Source organism: Furipterus horrens, unplaced genomic scaffold (assembly GCF_987537825.1).
Source record: "Furipterus horrens unplaced genomic scaffold, mFurHor1.1.pri manual_scaffold_3, whole genome shotgun sequence".
NCBI lineage: Eukaryota > Metazoa > Chordata > Mammalia > Chiroptera > Furipteridae > Furipterus > Furipterus horrens.
In genome coordinates this window covers 176586302-176605852 of record NW_028327173.1, presented here as the reverse complement: position 1 = coordinate 176605852, position 19551 = coordinate 176586302, and positions in this window count along the sequence as shown.

The following is a 19551-nucleotide window of genomic DNA, read 5'->3' as shown; positions in this document are numbered from 1 at the left end:
ACCTCAAGCTGAAATATCACCATAAGTAATACCTCCTATGGGCCTTCTGCTATCTACCCTTCTTAAGGACTTGCCCTAATCAGATTAAGGCACTCTGCTACCTGAGAGAGGCAACACATTTACTAATGTCCAATTCATCTATTCATTCTCCTTATCTTAGGGCAGAAGAAGGAGAAAAAAACATGAAATAAATAAAATAATGAATAACATAACTTCATATAGTAAAGAAAGCAAAACCAGGTAATCAGATGAACAGTGTGGTGGGTTCAAGATCCCACAAGTTCTTTCTTACTCTGCCTATCAAGATGGCTCTGGGCTCATCCCACCACTCGTTTGGACCAACATAAGGCCATGCCAGTGCTGCTGTGCAGTTTCTGGCCTGACCCTTACAGGAACTGGCAACTCTTCCCCTCTGGAACCCAGCTGCCATGGAATGGCAACATCAGGTACACAGAGACTTGGGAAGATGGGGCCATCTTGGATGTTCCAGGCCCCCTCCCCCAGTGATCTCTGTCTACACCACACAGAGCAGAAGAACCACCCGCTGAGCCCACTCACACTTTAGAATCATGAGAAATTGGGCCCTTTCCATCCTTACTTCCTCGGCTGTCAGAGTGAACTTTTAAACCACTAAGTGTTGAGGCAGTTTGTTAAACAGCGATTAATGACTTTGGCTACTAAAGTGACGGGAGAGGGATGGCTCACTTAGAACCAACTGTCCAGGAAAGCCTCTCAGGGCAGATAATATTTCGACTGAGTCCTGAATGACAAGAAAGAGGTAGCCATGTGAAAAACAAGAAGGAGCGTCTGTCTGTCTCTCCAAAGTAGAACATCATTTCGCTAGTATATCTCTAGTGCCTGAAACAGTGCCTGGCACATAGCAAGGGCTCACCTAAATTTGCTGAGTGATTGCAGTAACAAACTCTTTCTGTGCAGGGACCGTGCTCAGTGCTGTGCCTACATTATGTAACACAGACCTCACTTACTTAGGCCTATCTTATAGGAAGAACCTTCCTGACAGAATAACAAGTGCAAAGGCCCTGAGGTAAGAATGAGTTTGGTATGGAACAGAAGAAGGCTAGTGTGGCAAGGGCAAGATGGACAACTGGAAGAATGCCGTGGGGTAAAGACAGATGCTTCCCAAATGCAAGACCTCTTCATAGTTCTGTCACCTTCTCCCCACCCCCACCCACATGCTGCATTGAGCTGGCCTCTGAATCAGCCTGAGGGCAGGGCAGGGCCTCCCCGCTATAAGTCCTGACCTGGGTGGATCCCCTACCTCCAGACTCTGTCCGTCAGCCAGCCTTGCCCACATTCTGTGTGTCATACTCGTGTCCACCAGCCTGTCCCGTCTGCCCCAACTGGCCCTCAACAAGTCCTGCAGACACTGGCTTTCTCTGGCCTCCCGAGGCCTGGTGCGTGGCCAAGACCTGGGTCAGGCCTATGTCCTGAAACAGGCCATTTCCAGCCTTTCTGTCTCCATTACAGACCCTCTCACAATTCATTTAGTTGTTTAGAAAACTTACTGAGCACCTCTGATATGCCAGGCACCACAGCAGATGCTGGGAATACAGCTGGGAATAAGACAGATGAAAATGCCCAGTGCACAGGAGATACATATAGCGAGAGAGACTGATAAAAGATGGAAAGCATCTTGTGCTTTGGATGGTGATGAACACCATGGAGAAAAGAGGAGCTGGGCAGAGAAACAGGGATGGCTGGGGCTGGGGCTGGGGCTGGGGCTGGGGAGTGGGGGCTGGGGGGCATCCCAGGAAGTCAGCTGTTTGTTGGGCAGGATGCATACCAGAGTCATTTTGTTGCCATCCTCTCCCTTCCCTGCCATGTTCACCAGGCACGAGGCCACTTCATCAAAGGCTTCTGCATGTCATTGTTTCGATGAGGGAAGAAAATAGTAGAAAGATATAACATACCTAGGGGGCCACAGTCCCTTCTCCCCTCCCCAACTGGGCTTCTCTAATCCTCACTCTCCCGGCAGTCAGACTGGGCTCCCCCTACCCTAACCCTTCAATTGCGCCCCAGTTCACTGAGCATAAAATCAGCATCCTTGTCAGTGTCTTCAAGGCCCTGCCAGGTCAGCCTCCCTGACCTCACCCCCAGCCTTACTGCCGCTGCTCTCCCTCACTCACCATGCTCTGGCCACACTGGCCAGACAAGCTTCCAGGCTCAGGGCCTTTGCACAAGGCAGTTTCCTCTACCTGGACCAATTCACTGCCACGCCCCCTTGCCCAGGTCCTACACCTGTCCTTCAGGTCTAAGCTTGCCTGCCTCTCCTCAAAGAGGCCTCCCCTGACCTTTGGGTTAATGGGGGTCCCACTGTGATCCTCTTGTGCATCATCTTACTCTCTTTTTTCAACCATTATCACAATTTATAATTAAACTCTCATTTGTTATAGTAGATACCTGCTATTTTGTCAGCCCCAGGTTTGCTCATCTTTCCTTTGGTAAAAAAGAATTCCTGCCTTCCCTGTGGGTTACCCATTCCATATAGTTAGATGAAGCTGAATCCTTCAAGCCCCACCTATCCCCTCTTCAAACAGGCGCGGGCCTGCAACCCAAGCTTGGCCAATAAAAAGAGTCCTGTGCCCACAGCCACAGTGACTGGTCCAGGGATGGGCTCTTGGGTGAGCAGGGCAATAGAGCTCTTTATTTAAGAAAGTGTGTGTCTTCTCCTTCTGAGGACCTAGGAGAGCCTAGAACTTCAGGGCCCTCTTGGCCACCAGAGGCTGCTGGAGGATTAAGCCAAGAGAAAGAAGCAGAGACATCCCAATAGTAGTAAATACAGCCAGCACCAAGATCTTGGCTTCTAAGTACCATTCTCCACTAAAAGGAACAAGGTTCCTTGGGCTGATTCTAGGACTTGGGCAGGAAAAATATAAGATGAGCTAGAAGACAAGAAAGAGACATCTTGAAACGGAGAACAAGAGAACTCAAGCAACAATGAGGCTATGTCAAAGGGCACAAAAGCTTGCTTGAAGAGGAGTCCACTGGTCAAACTGCGGAAAGTTTCGGTATCACAATAAATAATGGCAGCAACACATGATACAGTCCATTGAATAAACTAGGAAGCCACAACTCCATACTAATATAAACAAGTAAATGAATAAATAGAAAGTTTGATGAAGAATGGGGTATTTACATAGTTTCAGATAATCTCCTCACAGGATATTTATTACGAAGGGGTAAATAGTGACTTCACAGTGGTGACCTTGGCAGCAACCATCTCACTCACGTGACTGAAGTGAGCATCATCAGTAACGGAACAAGCCAAAATCACACACCAGCAGGTGGGACGCCATGAGAAAAGGCTAGCTTCCCTTCCATGCTCTTCCTGCCAAAGGCGCATGACACGAAGGTGATCATGGGAAGCATCAGACAAACCCAAACCTGGGTACAACTTACAAAACAGCTGGCCTGTAATCTTCAAGTGTATCAAGAACACGAGTGTCAGGAGATCCAATGTGGCTTCAGCTACCCTTGACTCCTCAGAGGCCCCCTGCAGCCATAGCCAGCAAGGGCTTGCAGGACCTGAAGCAGCAAGTGGAAGGGGTAGCCCAGGCTGCAGCCATGGACGGGGTGGCCAAATACACCCAGAAAAGCATCGACAAGACTGCTAGCCAAGCCTCTGACACTTTCTCAGGGTTGAAAGGAAAAAAATAGGCTTCCTGAGGTGACAAAAGGGAGCCATGGGTGACTCCCCTCTATGCCCTGAGCTCTGCTCAGCTGCTGCCCCCTTGGCCTGACAGCTCATTAAAGCACATGTTCAGAAAGAAAAAAAAAGAACATGGAAGTCAAGGAAAGGCTGAGGTGAGGACTGAGGAAACAAAACAAACTAGACAAAAAAGTGCAGTGAGTTATTCTGCACTGGATCTCTTTCTTCCAGAAAAAATTACCGGGACAATCAGTGACATTTGAATGGGGTCTGCGAATTAGATGGTAACAGTGTATTAATACCGATTTCTTGATTTTGATGGTTAACCTTTGTTCTTTTTTGTAAGAAATAAAAAACAAAATTCAGGGATGTGGGACATCACTTGGCCACTTCATCAAATTATTCACAGACAAAAAATTTTATACTGTGCTTTCAATTTTTCTTCAAGTTTTCATTGTTTTAACATTTTTTAAAGGAATGAAAGAGAACTAGAGGCAATTTTTTTCAGACAAAAAACGATAAAAGTTTACCATCAGCAGAATTCACTAAAGGAAATTCTAAAGTATGCCCTTCAAGCAACAGGAAATCAATGTCACATGGAAGGTCTGAGATGCAATAAGCAATGAAATAAAAGAAAGATTAGTATTTGGGTAACTATAAGAACATTAACTACATAAAATAATAATAATGTTATAGGATTGAGAAAATAATGAATATGCATTACCAGGACAGCATATAAATTAGGGGGAAGGAATTAAGTGGGGTTACTGTGTTTCAATCACAAAGGACCACATATTTATATGAAAAGTCCAAAACAGGTAAATTTATACAGGGAGTAGATTAGTGGTTGCCTAGAACTGGGGGACAATGGGTTTGGGGTGATATCTAAGAGGTTTGGGTATGTTTTTTTGGGGGCGGGGGCGTTGATGAAAATGTTCTACAATTGATTGTGGTGATAGTTGCACAATTCTGTGTGTATTTTAGTACCATTAAATTATACACTTAAAGTGGGGAAATTTTATGATATCTAAATTATAACTCAATAAAGTTGTATTTTAAAAAGTTCAACATACAGAAACAAAATTTCTCTACACCATCAAGCATCATCAGTACAAAAGAGGAATTGTATTAAAAAATAAGATATGATTCATGCAAGCAATAAAAACTATAAAGTACATAGGAATTAACCTATCGAAAAATACAATAGATCTTGATGGAGAATTTTTCAGTTCTAGTAAAAGCTATATCCTATATAAAGGAAAACTTCAATAGATGGATAAATCAATAGCATTCCAATAAAAATGCCAGCAAGATTTTTCTGAAGACCTAGACAAACATATTCTAAAATATACATGGACCCTGCCCGGTGTGGCTCAGTGGATTGAGCACCGGCCTGCAAACCAAAAGGTCGCCGGTTTGATTCCAGTCAGAGTACATGTCTGGGTTGCAGGCCAGGTTCCTGCTTGGGGGCACGAGAGAGGTAACCACACATTGATGTTTCTCTCCCTCTCTTTCTCCCTCCCTTCCTTTCTCTCTAAAAATAAATAAATAAAATCTTTTTAAAAAGAGAAATACTTTTAAGAAGAGAAATATCTACAGAATAGAGAAAATATCTGTAAATCATATATCTCACAAGAGTTTAGAATCCACCACTTGGCGTGGTGAATACACAATACAATATACAGTTGATGCATATAGAATTATACACCTGAAACCTATATGATTTTATTGACCAATGTCTCCCCAAGAAATTCAATAAATAAATAAATAAAAATATAGAGAGAAAATTAAAAATTAAAAAACTCTAACAACTTAACAACAAAAAGATAAACAACCCAATTTTTAAATCAGCGAATGACTTAAACAGGACACTTCTCCAAAGGAAGTGGGGGGGGGGGGTATATACACACACACACACATACACATATATACTTGAAAAATAGTCCGTCTGGAAAAAGTCCAGCCATGGTTAAAGAACAAGAAAGGTTTGTGCAACATCAATGTAAGCTGGTAGCCAAGGCAAGTGGACTGGAATACACATGTGTAAATAATGACGACTTCACTGTACTAGTCAGTGAAGGTGGCAGCCACCGCTGAGGGAGCATGTGTACTGCGTGGCTGTCACATCCAAAGGGACTGAGCGAGTAGAGCATGAATCTGCATCGGTTCTGCATTCAGCTTGAACACGCCTCCAAAGAGACTATTCAGATGACTCAGAAGGCTGCGGCTACGAGCGGCAGGTGATTGCAGCTTCAAGAGGACGATGTGCTTGCTCATTCATCACATCCTGTGCAGAGTTTTTGGTGAAACATCAAATCACCCAGGTGACCCGGCCCCACTACAGCCCAGGTTTAGTACTTCTGGCTTTCCCCAAAACTAAAACCAATGAGTTTCAGGAAAATACCACAGGGCAGCTGATGGTGATTGGGAGAACTGTGTGAGGTCCCAAGGTGCCTACTTTGAAGGGAACTGGGGCATCATTGTCCTGTGTACAATGTCTCTTGTAACCTGTATCTTCTTCAATAAATGTCTCTGTTTTTCATATTACATGGCCAGATATCTTCTGAACAGGCCATATATATAAAATATTTTTTTAATATTTTATATATATATATATATATAAGCAACAAGCACATGAAAAGATGCTCAACATCATTAGTCATTAAGGAAATGCAAATCAAAACCAAAAACAGATACTACTTCACACCCATTAGGATGGTTATAATTTTTTAATGGAAAATAACAAGTGTTGGCAAGGATGTATAGTAATTGGAGCCCTCAAATTGGATGTGGGAAATTGGAATCCCACTGCTGGTGGGAATGTAAAATGATGTAACCTCTGTAAAAACCAACTGGGTAATTCTTCAAGAAGTTAAGCATAGAATTATCATACAATCCAGCAATTCTACTCTTATGTATATACTCAAAAGAATTGGAAATTGGTGTCCCAACAAAAACTTGTACACACATGTTCATAGCAGCACTATTAACAACAGCCAAAGGTAGAAATACCCCTAATGTTTGTCAGCTGGTGAATGGATAAACAAAAATGGTATATCCATACAACGGAATTTTATTCAGCCATAGAAAAGAATTAAATACATGCTAAACATAAACTTTGAAAATGTGCTAAGTGAAAGAAGCCAGACACAAAAGGGCACATATTGTATGCTTCCGTTTATATAAAATAACTAGAATAATCAAATCTAGAGATGCTGAAAGCACATTAAAGCAGACAAAAAAGTTGCCAGCGCAGAGAAAGGAGGGACTGGGAAGTGATGCTTCATGGGTACACGGTTTCCTTCTGGACTGACAAAAAACATCCTGGAACTAGGTAGTGGTGTTACCCAACATTGCGAAGGTACTAAATGTCACTAACAATACATTTTATGCTAAGTGTATTGTATCACAATTTTTAAATGCTTGTAACAGACAACAGGGGATAGACCCACTTTTCCCTACTCCTGCCTCCTAAATACAACTAAATACCCTGAAAATAGCTCAACAGACAAGTCAGTGAACTAGCTAGAAACCTCAGGACTTAAGGGATGACATGATAGTGAGTGCTCCCAGGTTTCCTTTTTATCTCCCATGAAACCCAGACAGTTCTGCCAAGAATGCATACAACCACACACACACACATGCACACAGAGAGAGAAAAAGGAGAAGAAAAGCTTGCTTTCTGGCCAAAAGATCAGGAAAGGAGAAGTCCAATAGAGGGGAAGTCCCAGTGAGGTGCCCCAATCCCCACTCTTCATCTACATGTAGGCAGTGACAGGCCAATCCAACTTCAGTGTCAGTGTTAGCAGAGCCCTGCATCTCTGGGCCCTCCACCCAGTGGCAGAGAACTTGCCAGGTCCCACAGTTCCTGGATCTCCAAGGACAACATATGTCCCAGGGAAGCACCGTCTGCCCCTACAGGCAGCCCCAGCAGTGCCAGAAGAACAAAGCAGACCAAGGTTGACTCCCTGCTGAAACAGAAGATTCAAGTAGGGTCGAGAGCCTTTTGATGTCCAAAGCACCAACGATACAATCAAAAATCACTCATCATACCAAAAAATAGGAAAATCTTATCTTAAGAAAAGGTAATCAACTAATGCCAACACTGAGATGAATCAGAAGTACAGAATTTGTGAATTTAGAAGTGTCAAAAATGCCTCAAAAAGCAATTTTGAGTATTCTTGAAACATATAAACATACAAAATCTCAATCAGTAAATAAAGTTATTAAAAATACAATAACTGGAATTAAAGTAGAAGTTATTGTAAAGGCACAATAACTAAAAAAGAATTTTTAACTCACTAGATGAGCTCAATAGCAGAGTAGAGATGACAGAGGATAAATCAATGAACTTGATGAACAGATCAATAAATTTACTTAATTTCATTGACAAAGAGAAAATAGGCTGAAAAAAATAGAGACTCAGAGATCTGTAGGAGGAAATATATATATATATGTATATATATATATATATACATATATATATATATAAATCATTTTTATCATGAGAATTCCAGATGGAGAAGAGAAAGAATGCTGAAAAAAATTTTTTTCTAAGAAATAGTAGCTGAAAATAAACCAAATTTAGTGAAAGATACAAACATACAGATTCAGGAAGGTGAGAAAATCCAAAATGGGATAAACCCAAAGAAATCCATTTCAAAACATCATGATTAAACTTGTGACAACTAAAAGAAAAAGAAAAGAAATAAAAAACATCTTCAGAGAAACCAGAGAACATTACCTATAAGAGAACATCCCTTTGAATGGCAGTGGATTTCTTATGTGAAACCATGAGGCCAAAGAGAAGTGCTATACATTTTTCAGCTGCTGAAAGAAAAGAACCGCCAACTACAGATTTTCTGTCAAGACTCTTTCAGGAATTAGGTGGAAATATTGATATTCTCAAATAAAGAAAAAATGCTTGTAAATCCAACTACACCATTTCCCTCTCGGACCTCCTCTGTGACTTCTCATAGGCTTTCAGATTCTGGGGTGGGGGTATAGTTTATATATTTTTTAAAAAAAGACAGATTGCTGGACCTTGCTCTCAGAAACTCTACTTTGTAGCTCTGAAGGGGCCCAGGAATCAGCCTTTTTATCAAGCTCTTCCCTACCTCCTCTCCCCAAAGTGATGATCACATAGCTGGTGGATGGACACCCTGATCTGCTGTCTGATATGTGTATCCTTTACCAGTAAGCTCTGCCCATATGCCTCACCCCTCCATCTCTTCAGCGACATCCATCCCCGTCCCTGGTGCAATCCTTGAGTCATTCTCAATTAAGTTGCACCCCGTGCTCAAGCCATTCACAACTTCTCCCAGTGCCTCAAGTGCATTGACTTGGGGACTTTGCAAATACTCTTCTTTCTTCCTATAAACTTACCCAAGGCTACCCAACTAAACTTCCGTCACTTCCCCGGCTAACATATAGTCACATATTAGATGCCAGCTTAAGAATCTCTTTCTTCAAGGAGTCTTCCTGAGACCCTCAAATGTGGGTGAGGAACCTTCCTCACATGAGCGACTCTCTTATCAGAGGATTGCTGTTTATTTACTTGTACATATACTTCTCCATCTAGAAAATGAGCTTAGTGAGTGTCTAGCTGTCCAGTTATCCCTGTTCTCCCAGAACATGACATAGTGCCTAGCACACAGGGGAAGTTCAGAAAATATTCATAAAATAAAAAATTGAATGAATGAATGAATGACAGCTCTTCAAGGTGTCATTAACCTTATTTACTGGCATATTAATTCAGACTGTTCACAGATATAAAGTGATTTTTGCAAAGTCTCCAGCAAGTGGCAGAGGCAGGATTCAAGCCCAGGTCCTCTAAACTCAGGTTTCCCTACAATATTTCAGAGATTCTCCAAGCATGAATCACTGAGTGAATCTATGTCTTCCCATTTCTCATTCTCTAATCCATCTGCCACTATTAGGCCTCTATCCTAAAGGAAAAGACCAATGAAAGCAACAAAACTCTCCCAATGCTTATAATACACAAACCCCGGGCTTTGGAATTAGATAGACCTGAATTCAAAACCTGCTCTGTCTCCCACCAGCTGTGTTAACCTGGGCACGTAGCCTTACCACAATGAGCATCAATCTTAATATGCAATCCACAAGATTACTGTAGGGAACAAAGTGAACAATGCAGAGAGTGATGCTCACAGGGCCTGGCCCCCAGCAGGCCCTCAATAAATATTCATCCTCACCATCTCTTCCTCCCCTTGGGTAAGGGTACAGTGGGGGCAGGGGGACTTGAGAAAAAGACCAAATCTTGCTTCCAGGTTGTCTGCCTTCTCTGTCCCCCAACCTATGGTACTGCCTCCTTGAGTCTTCTTCTCACTCTCTTCCCCCTCACCTGCCCCCAACTCCCACCCACCACACTCACAAAATTTTCTCTGTGAGCTTTAAGTTGCTGGTGTTAAGTTCAATGCGTTACCTCCATCTGGAGGATCCATGTGGTAACAGAAAATTCAGCTTTAAGACAAAGGTATGAAGTTCCAACTGTCGAATTAAAATCTCAGGAGAGAGACTTTTACCCAGGAAGGGTGGGGTTAAGTCCTTAACTGCCTTGTGAAGGCTGTGAAGGCTGCCCCCACTCCTGGAATGTTTCCAGAGTCACCTCTCAGGTTACCTAGGCTCCCCCAAGCCTTTGTGAGGTCGACATGATGACACGGGAGTTCCCAGCCAATGGGGCCCTTGCTCATGCCAACGCACCGGTGAAAAGCAGTTAAGGGTTCCTCTGAGACAGGCTTGTAGACCAGGACAAGTGGAACAGGCAAACTGAGATAGTTAAATGACCAAGCAGTTTACAGCCATCTGGTAAATCGTGAAATCCTTGGTTTCCTAAGCAGAGGATAAATAACTTAAATCACCCTACTCACGGAGACAGATAACAGAAATCCAATTAGTGCCAACCACACCCAAGGACAGATGAAGTCAGGGGAATAAATCTCATCTTGGCTCCTCAGCAGAAAGCTAATGAACATTCTATTGAGATCTCCCCTAGACCTCCCCCAAATCTCCCAGCCTTTAAAACCCTCAAGAGGAAGGACCCAGCACACACTCTCCCACTGCTGAGTGGCCCAGGCCTTTTCCTTTTCCCTCGTCTTCCCCCTGTAAGGGATAAGAAGCCAGTGACTCTCAAACCAGTAGGAGATAATTAACAGATGAATCGTGAAAACAGGGAGAGGAAATGACATTCCGAAGCTCCTCACACCTATCTCTGGGATCAAAAGGAGGAAGATTGTCATCACCAAACACAGAGAAATAGGAAGATGTAGCTACATAACTGCAAATAAGTTGGAGATAGACCTATAAGTAGATTACCCTTAATTAATCACACCCTGAGTTAAGTAGTTAATTGCATTAGATTGTGAACCCAGATTAACCAGTAATGGAGAAACAGGGGAGAAGGAGAAGGGTGGGGGAGCTAATCGCGTTAGGAAGGGGAGCTAATCGCATTCCTATAAAACCAGTTTTCTTTGTCTACTTCGCACGCACAGGCTCCTGGCTGGCTTTGCACCCGACTCTGCAGACTCGTGAATAACTGCCTCACTTAGCTGCTGAAGTCCTGTGTCCTGGTGTTTTACTGTGAGCCTTTCTCACACCCCTCAGGTACCGTACCTTTGCCTTTCCCTCTCCTAAGCTCCAAGGGCCTTTCTTTTGCTTCTGTAACTTGTTTCCTGAGCCTGTGCAACCCAGCTGGCTCACTTCTACTACCTCTGTAACTTTCTAAATAAACTTTCTCTTATCATTTGAGTTCTTGGCTCAGGATTCTTCACTGAAACCAAGAGCCGAGGTCCAATTTTGCTTCCAACACCACCAGTAACACTTCCAAAAGAAGGATCTGTCTTCAGACCCTCCACCACTGCCTGGCAATGACCTCACTCAAATGAAGACAAAGTTCCTTGCCCTGTGCTCAAGCCTCCCCATAAAAGCCCCACTGGCTGTATGCCTCTGTTTATCTTGGGGTGGCAGCCTGGTTCTAAGGAACATTGCAGTTTGGGGTGCAGCAGACCTGATGTGGAGCCCCGTGCATAGTGTGTGGGCAAAGGGTTTTGCAATCAAGTAGTCTGTGATGAGGTAACAGACCCACAGAGGGAAAAGACTGGCCCAGAGTCAAGAGCGAGGACACTGCCCGGGCACCTTATCTTCCTCCTACTCCACCCTGCCTCCCCAGGAGACTCGGAAATCAAACCTACATTCTACGATAAGAAAAAGCTTTTTAAAGGATGAGCAATAACGAAGCTATTAAGATAACCAGTGACTAGACAGAAAAACGAGCCCTGGCTGGTTTGGCTCAGTGGATTGAGCGTCGGCCTGCGAGCTAAGTGTCGCTGGTTCGATCTTCCAGTCAGGGCACATCAGAGAAGGAAAACTCTGACTCCAAAAAACCTCCGCTGCCTTGCGGCATACCTCTTCAGGGGAAAGGCTAAGGGAGTAAACCCCGACAGAAAATCCGGAGCCGGAGTCCCTAAGGCGGTTTGACATTGTAGTCAACACCGGCAACTCCTGCGGCGCACCTGAAGCCAAGCTGTATTGACTCCGTCTTTCCCTTGGACCCTTCAGCTGCGAAGAGAGGGGGGGGGTCTGCTGCATGGGCAACAGCAGACCCTCCATATCACCCTGCCCAGGCTCTGTAGCTTCAGCTTCGCTGGAGAGGACACTCCAGCGTCATTGCAAGATGTCGATTCAACACGGGAGGAGACAGATACCGTGTCACTCCCGAGTCGGACTGCACAGCCATTCTCGGCGGTGCAGATAGACTCTTAAGAAGCTACACCATCGTCTCTCGAGACGGACGGCTGCCGACGACGATTTCACTATGGATCTCTGACACACAATGACTTTTCATTTAAAATATAACCACGATACCAGTATCAACTTAATAAAAAACAATTCTTTAATTCATAGAACATGGTTTCTTGATTTTTCCATAACCCCCCCACCCCCCGTGACTTTGTTAGCTTGAATTGGGATCAGAACAAGATTTACAACTTGATACATATGCTCCGGATTGTTTTTTAACCTCTTAATTCTCCCATTTATTTTTTAACTAAAAAAAAATATTTAAAAAATTGTGTTACTTGCCCTATAACATTTCCTTGAGATCGAAATTTGCTGATTGCACCTCTGTGGCGTGACTGTAATGGTTCTCTGTATTGCCTGTCAATCAATGGTGGCTAGCTCTAGAGGCCTGATCAACTTCACTCTTTCTCAAGGCTACTTCATAAATTGTTTTGCTTCTCTTTTTGTGATGTTAGCAGCCACTGATGATCTTTGATCTATTTATTAATTCATTAGGGGCTGCAAAATGATATTTTAATTTTATCTTTTTTTTGTTAGCTGAATTACTTAAGCATTCCTTAACGTTGCTATCTCTTCAGCAGGTTTGGTTGCCTGAAGCTTTCTTTGATTCCTCAGAAAAGTCTCCTAGAGGTACCGCTTTCCAAGTTTTTGTGCATTCACAACAGCAGGTTTTCTGCCTTTATAGTTGAGGATCAATTTAACTGGATTTAAAATTCTTGGCTCATACTTTTTTTGAGTAAATAAATATGTCATTCCTAAATAAGTTACTGCATTGATTTCTGGCATAAAGTACTGATGTTGAAAGTCTAATGACAATTTGACTTTGTCTTTTTCTCATAAAATCCTTTTTATTAGGTTTTTTTTTTTTCTCTAAAATTCAATGGTTTCAGAGTGGAGCTGCTGAGGGCTTTTTCTATATATGCAGTGTGTCTGTTCAATATGTAGTTTTAAGGTTTTTTTTTATTTCAAGAAAGTTCTTCTGAATTTTAATTTTTAGTAATTTTTTGTTGCATTCTTTAGTTTTCTTTCTTGGAGGCTCGTATGATAAATATATTGGAAAGTCTTCGTCTCTTTTCTACATTATCACTTTTTCTCAAACCCCTTCTCTTTCCTTTTTCCTTTTCCTCCCATTTTCCAGTTTTTATTTCTCTCAAAGCACTTTTCATTTGGTTTGTTTGTTCTTGTGTTCATTCTAGTTTAGCCCTCATTTCTGAAATGACTATATTAAGTTTCCAGGTCTTTTAAAAATGTTTTATTTCTTTTTATATACATATTTTCCTAAATCATCGTATGTAAAATTTTTTCTCATTCTGATTTATGTTGTCTTTTACAATTTCTATTTTTTTAGTTCATTTTGAAATATGAGGTACAATTTTCATCTATTTTGTGGGATATGTTTTGGTATTCTTTAATTGTCTCTAATGATATTAGTTGGTTTCTTATTCTCTCTTTTTTCCTTATAACAATGTTGTTGCTTTTGAGTACAACCTTTCCCTGTGGCTCATTTTTTGGTGAAATGCATTTCCCTCTACTTTCAGGAGGAAACAATGACAATAGAGAGCTTTTCTAGTTTCATAGTTCAGAGCTTCCCCTTCTGTTGGTCTCAGGAAGTAATTTGAAAAGCATGACTTCATACGTTAGGAGTTCCTCTTCCCTGCTCCTCTTGCATTTTGACTTCACTTTTTCTTTGCCCTCATTCCTCTCTCTTGCAGTTTGAATGCTGTTCCCAGGATTTTCTCCTGAGTGAAATTTTGACCTGGAGGAAGAGCGCTTTGTTTTGTTAGCTGTAGAAATTTGTGGGGCCCAGACCCCTGGGCCCTCCAGCATGGTCAGATCTTCCCTTTATCTCCTGGCACTTACACATGAATTATGTGAATGGAAAAGAAAAAGGGGGGGGCGGGGTTCTATGGAAAGTAACCTCACAGGGCGATCTGATCATAAATTCCTAACTAGGCCCGTCATGGTGGGTAGTCATGCCCCAGGCCTTTTCTTAGGGAAGAGTTTTTAAGCCAACCCGGTCCATTGTTGGGCATCTAGGTTATCACACCTTTGAAATACTAGAAATAATGTTAGAGAGTGGGGGTGTCCAAAAATCCACAGAGCCTGTGGGTTGGGGGATGGGGAAAGGGAAGAGCTTTTATGAAGCCTTTGCATGACTATGGCTAGTAGCTTAGTGTCAGTTATGCAAATGGCTTTGGTTCTTCCAAGGCCCCAAGAAGATGGGAGGGGTTTTGACCATGGAATGGTATGGAAAGAGCATACAGAGCCTGTGCAAGGTTCTGTGAATGGTCAGAACTGGTTACCACGCCCACTGCATCAGAGGACGAAGTCAGGGGTTTAAAAATAGGCAGCAGACATTTTAGCGAGGTTCTCCATGTGATTTTGAGAGGAGCAGAGGAGATCCACTTGGTTTGCAGGAAGGAAGATCTCCATGCGGTTTTGAGAAGAAAAGAGGAGATCCACCCGGTTTCCAAGGAAGAAGGAGAATACCATGCGGCTTTGAAAGGAAAGGGAGAACTCCGTGCACTTTGAAAGGAGGCTGGAAACTCCATGTGGTTCTGCATTAAGAGCTGGAGAGCACCGAAACACAGGCAAAACCTCCCCTATCAGGATCGAATGATTGGGAGCTGCTGGTAAAGCTGAACTCTGTCTGGGAAGTAGGAAAACTGTATCTCTGACTTTTCTAAAACTAGCCTGGTTTGGTAAGGGGAGGCAGAACTATGTGTTTGTGGGTGTTTTAAAGAAAATAAGACTTAACAGCAGAAATCCGCAAATAATCTAAATCTATATAACCATTAAATAAACAATTCTTTTTCTTTTCGCTAATCTCTGGTATTGAGAGTTATGCTTCTGGCAGCAGGCAATTGGGCCCCTAATAACTAAGCAACCCGTGGGTTCTGTTTCAATCGGACAGCCTGTGGGTTCTGTTATAATCATACCCCTTGAAGGGGCTATTAATGCTCAAGAGAGCACAGAATCTGACAGCAATCAGGAGGGTAGAGGGATAGAGCAGAAAAGAAAAAAAAGGGAGAAAACTCATGGACACCGACAACAGTGTGGTGATTGCTGTGGGGAGGGAGGTGGGGAGAGGTGGAGGAGGTTACACTCAGGGTAAATGGTGATGAACAGACCTGACCTGGAGTGGTGAACACACACGATACAGTGTAGAGATGATGTGTTGTAGAATTGTGCACCTGAAACCTGTATAATTTTGTTAATCATTGTCACCCCAATAAATTCAATAGCAAGGAGAGAGAGAACATAATTTTGTTAACTATCCTATAATTCATCCCTGCCTAGCTTTCTCCAGTCTTCCTTACACCCCCTCCTTAATTTCAGTGCATAGAAGAAACCGCAAAACCATTATCCTTTTTGAAATATTGCTCCCTGGCATATGTTGTCAGTTTGACTCAAATAAACTCTTTTCAAAATTTTCTACCTGTTTGCATATTTCTTAGATTGACAATTAGACTCTTCTCCTCAAACCCCAGCTTTGCCACTGTTCTCCAAATAGCCCACTGAAATTTCCAGTGAATCCCTTTGGTGATTTGAGGGTCCTTAAGTTTTCAAGGACATTAGAAGTCCCCTCCTCTTCCTTCTGCACAGTTTCTGATATCATGTGGGTCATACAGTTATTGGTAGCATGTCCTGTTCACTCAGATTTTGGAGTTGAAGGAAATACTAGTTGCCAGATTTTGTTGTAGGTGTTATCCAAGAGTTTTTGGTTTTGCTAACCTAGTTGCTGTGAGTGCGTTGGTGGTGGGATTCAAAGACATACAAAAACTGCTCTACTACCTGGTGGCCCTGTAAGACAGTGGACAGAGCCTCAGAATTTGGGGGATGGGACTCAGGGGAGAACAGCTATTTTTGTGAGATGTATTTGCATATCTATGGCTGGTAGCTAGTTTCTTAGTTATGCAAATGGTTTTGGCAGCTTCCTGGCAATGGGGGAGATGGGAGGAGCTTTGGCCAAGGAGTGGTGGCAGAGAGCTCATGGGGTCTGTGTGAGACTTCCCATGGGTGGCCACCACTGGTCACCACACTGACTGCATCACAGGCAACGGTCAGGGTTTAAAAATAAGGTAGCAGCCATTTGGGGTGCTGGGCCATGCAGTTTGAAAGACTGTAGAGGGACCACTCCAGCCCGCTATGACATCTGGTGTATAGCAAGAGAGCCATGATGTAGCAGCTAGGCAGCTTCGTAGTGAAGCTGGTCCGCAGTAACAGGAAGGAAGAAGCAGCTATGCTTCTAGCCACGCGGCCTGGGCTAGTAAGAAAGCAGGCACACTGCTGCTTTGACTGTGCCAGCTCTAGCTGACTCTGAAGCCACTGAGGACTCTGCCTTGCAGACCTGGGCTCTATCTGGACTCTTGGAACTTGGGATATGTGGAGAGGACACTCTCCTGGGACTTGTGCCTTTCCTGGACTTCCCCATGATCCAGTGTAGCGTGGTGCATGCTTTTCTGGACTATTATACGGAGGCTGATGACATCATACCCCAGATCCTGAAGGAGAGAGCTGACAGATAAGGGATGGGGAACTTGGGTTTGGGGTTGGCTTATAGCCTTTTGAGGAACAAAGGAAGTGCTGGGTCTCAGGGGAAAACATCTCTGAGAGGGAGTGCTCCCAGCCACTGCCCTCCCCACCCTGCCCCAGGTTGGAACATTGTAAATAAAGCCCTGTTTTTCTCAACACTGTTGGGTGTTACACTAAGGTGCCATGTGAACGAGCCCCCTTTGCTTGGTAACAGCACAACGTGGTAAATTTACAAAAAAATTATTGAATTTGCTGAAAATGGGTGGATTTATAATACATCAACTACCCCTTGATAAAGTTAAGAAAAAAACCCACACAAACAACCTTGCACCATGCCATTGGCATCTTGCCAGAATTCCCCTCCTCCCTAATCATCCCCAGACATCAACTAAGGTGAACTGGTGAACTAAGGCTCCTCAGACATCAAAGAAAAGCCTCAGTGACAGAGATCACAAGGGCTCCCTGTGTCCCATTCCCTCTCCTCCTGAGCACAGGGAGAGATTACTTTCCCCAGCCCTCAGGATCAGTTACGGCCATTGAAATTTGATCAGAAGTGATGCGTGCTGCTTCCGGGCTGAAGCCTTTAAGGCTGGTGGGCTGCTCCTCTACCAGTGCAACCGTGGAAGCACTGAGCCAGTCCTGTTCCAGCCTAATCGCTTCAGTGTCTCACCGGAAAGACAGTGGTCAAGGCAAGAGGAAGGCCAGCTTTGAGGAAACGGAAACAATTCAAAGAGAACAAAAACAGGACTATCGAAAGTCTTTTCTAAACATTGCCATCCCCTTCCACTTGTTTCACCTTGCAGCTTGGAATATTCATATCCCAGATTTGCTTTTAAAAATGCACATTGATGTGGACCCAAACAAATGTCTTTTTAATTTTTAAGACCTGTATGCCCTCAGCTAGGTGTGATGGTTGCCTTCACTAACAGCTCTGCCCCACAGCCACTTCTGCAGCGCCTGCATGACACTGGCCACCACAGAGCAAGTAGATCCAATGACACCGCTACTGAGTGTCTTCATGGCCAAGACTTTCATTTTTCCAACACTGAGGGGACAGTAGAAAACCACACACATTCCTTTGGTAAAACAGAGAGGCCATATGTGAAGAACAGCAAGTGGACGGTAGGGCACACTGAGCTAGAGGACTTGAACCTAAATGACAGCAATGTTAACTGCGGGCACGTCACCAGGGAGGTGAGGTTCTGTGCTGATGGTGGAGGGGCTGATCAGCCTAGTGGTTAAGCCTTTTTGGTGAGAGAGTTTTGATTGGAGTCCCCTCTCTATCGTTTATTAGCTGTGTAGGATCTGGCAAGTTCCTTAACCTCTGTAAGCCTCATCTTCCCTGCCTTCTGGTTTAGTTCTAGGACTAAATGAGATAATACGTACCTATAAAGGATTTAGTGTAGTGACAGACACTTGCAAGCATTGGATAAATGCTAGGCTAGGCCTCCAAGGTTGTGGGTTCACCTCTTATAACTCCCTGCTGAGAAAAAAAATCAGTCTTCCTTCGGTTTGACCTCCTTTGTCTGAGGTGGGAGGATTGGGTGGCATTCTTGCTTCAGGCCCTTTGTAGCTAAACAAGACTTGGAAGAGCCCACGTGGACTTGCTGCAAAACAGAATTATAGGGAACTGTCTGCTGAGAACCGAATTGCCTTGGAGGAAGGACTGCCTTGTTAGCTGTGTGTTCAACATGATCACGTTGGCTATTTTCATTGAACTCACTTAAGTAAAAAGAAAGCTTGCACATTGTGTCTGACTGTATGTCCCACATAAGCCATTAGTGATGCAGCGGATGTGGTCATTCCGTGCTACAGATACACTCCATTTGGCTCCCTCTCCAGAGCGTGCTGTGGGGCAAGGCCAGGCTGAGCTGCCAGCTTGGAAAACAAACCTGAAAAGGCAGGTGGAGCCGCCTGAGAGGTGGCTGTGGGCTGTGCTTTGTAATGGTTGCTGTCTCTGCAGGTTGTCTGTGATCCTCCAGGCACAGAATATTCGCATGCTCTTTTGCAGAACCTTTTTTCAGGACTCATTGGTAATGAATCATTATTCCACAGGGACAGCAAACAAAGAATCTTGGCCAGACATCTAGAAGGGACATCCTCAGGCCCGTCCAGCCCTACGTGTCCTCATTCCACCCATCACTGGCCTCCGAAACCTGTTCCTCTTCCTCCATTCTCTACTTCAGTTAACTACTAATTACTTAGTCACCGGAGCGTCGGCCTGCGAGCTAAGTGTCGCTGGTTCGATCTTCCAGTCAGGGCACAAAACTCTTGACTCCAAAAAACCTCCGCTGCCTTGCGGCATACCTCTTCAGGGGAAAGGCTAAGGGAGTAAACCCCGACAGAAAATCCGGAGCCGGAGTCCCTAAGGCGGTTTGACATTGTAGTCAACACCGGCAACTCCTGCGGCACACCTGAAGCCAAGCTGTATTGACTCCGTCTTTCCCTTGGACCCTTCAGCTGCGAAGAGAGGGGGGGTCTGCTGCATGGGCAACAGCAGACCCTCCATATCACCCTGCCCAGGCTCT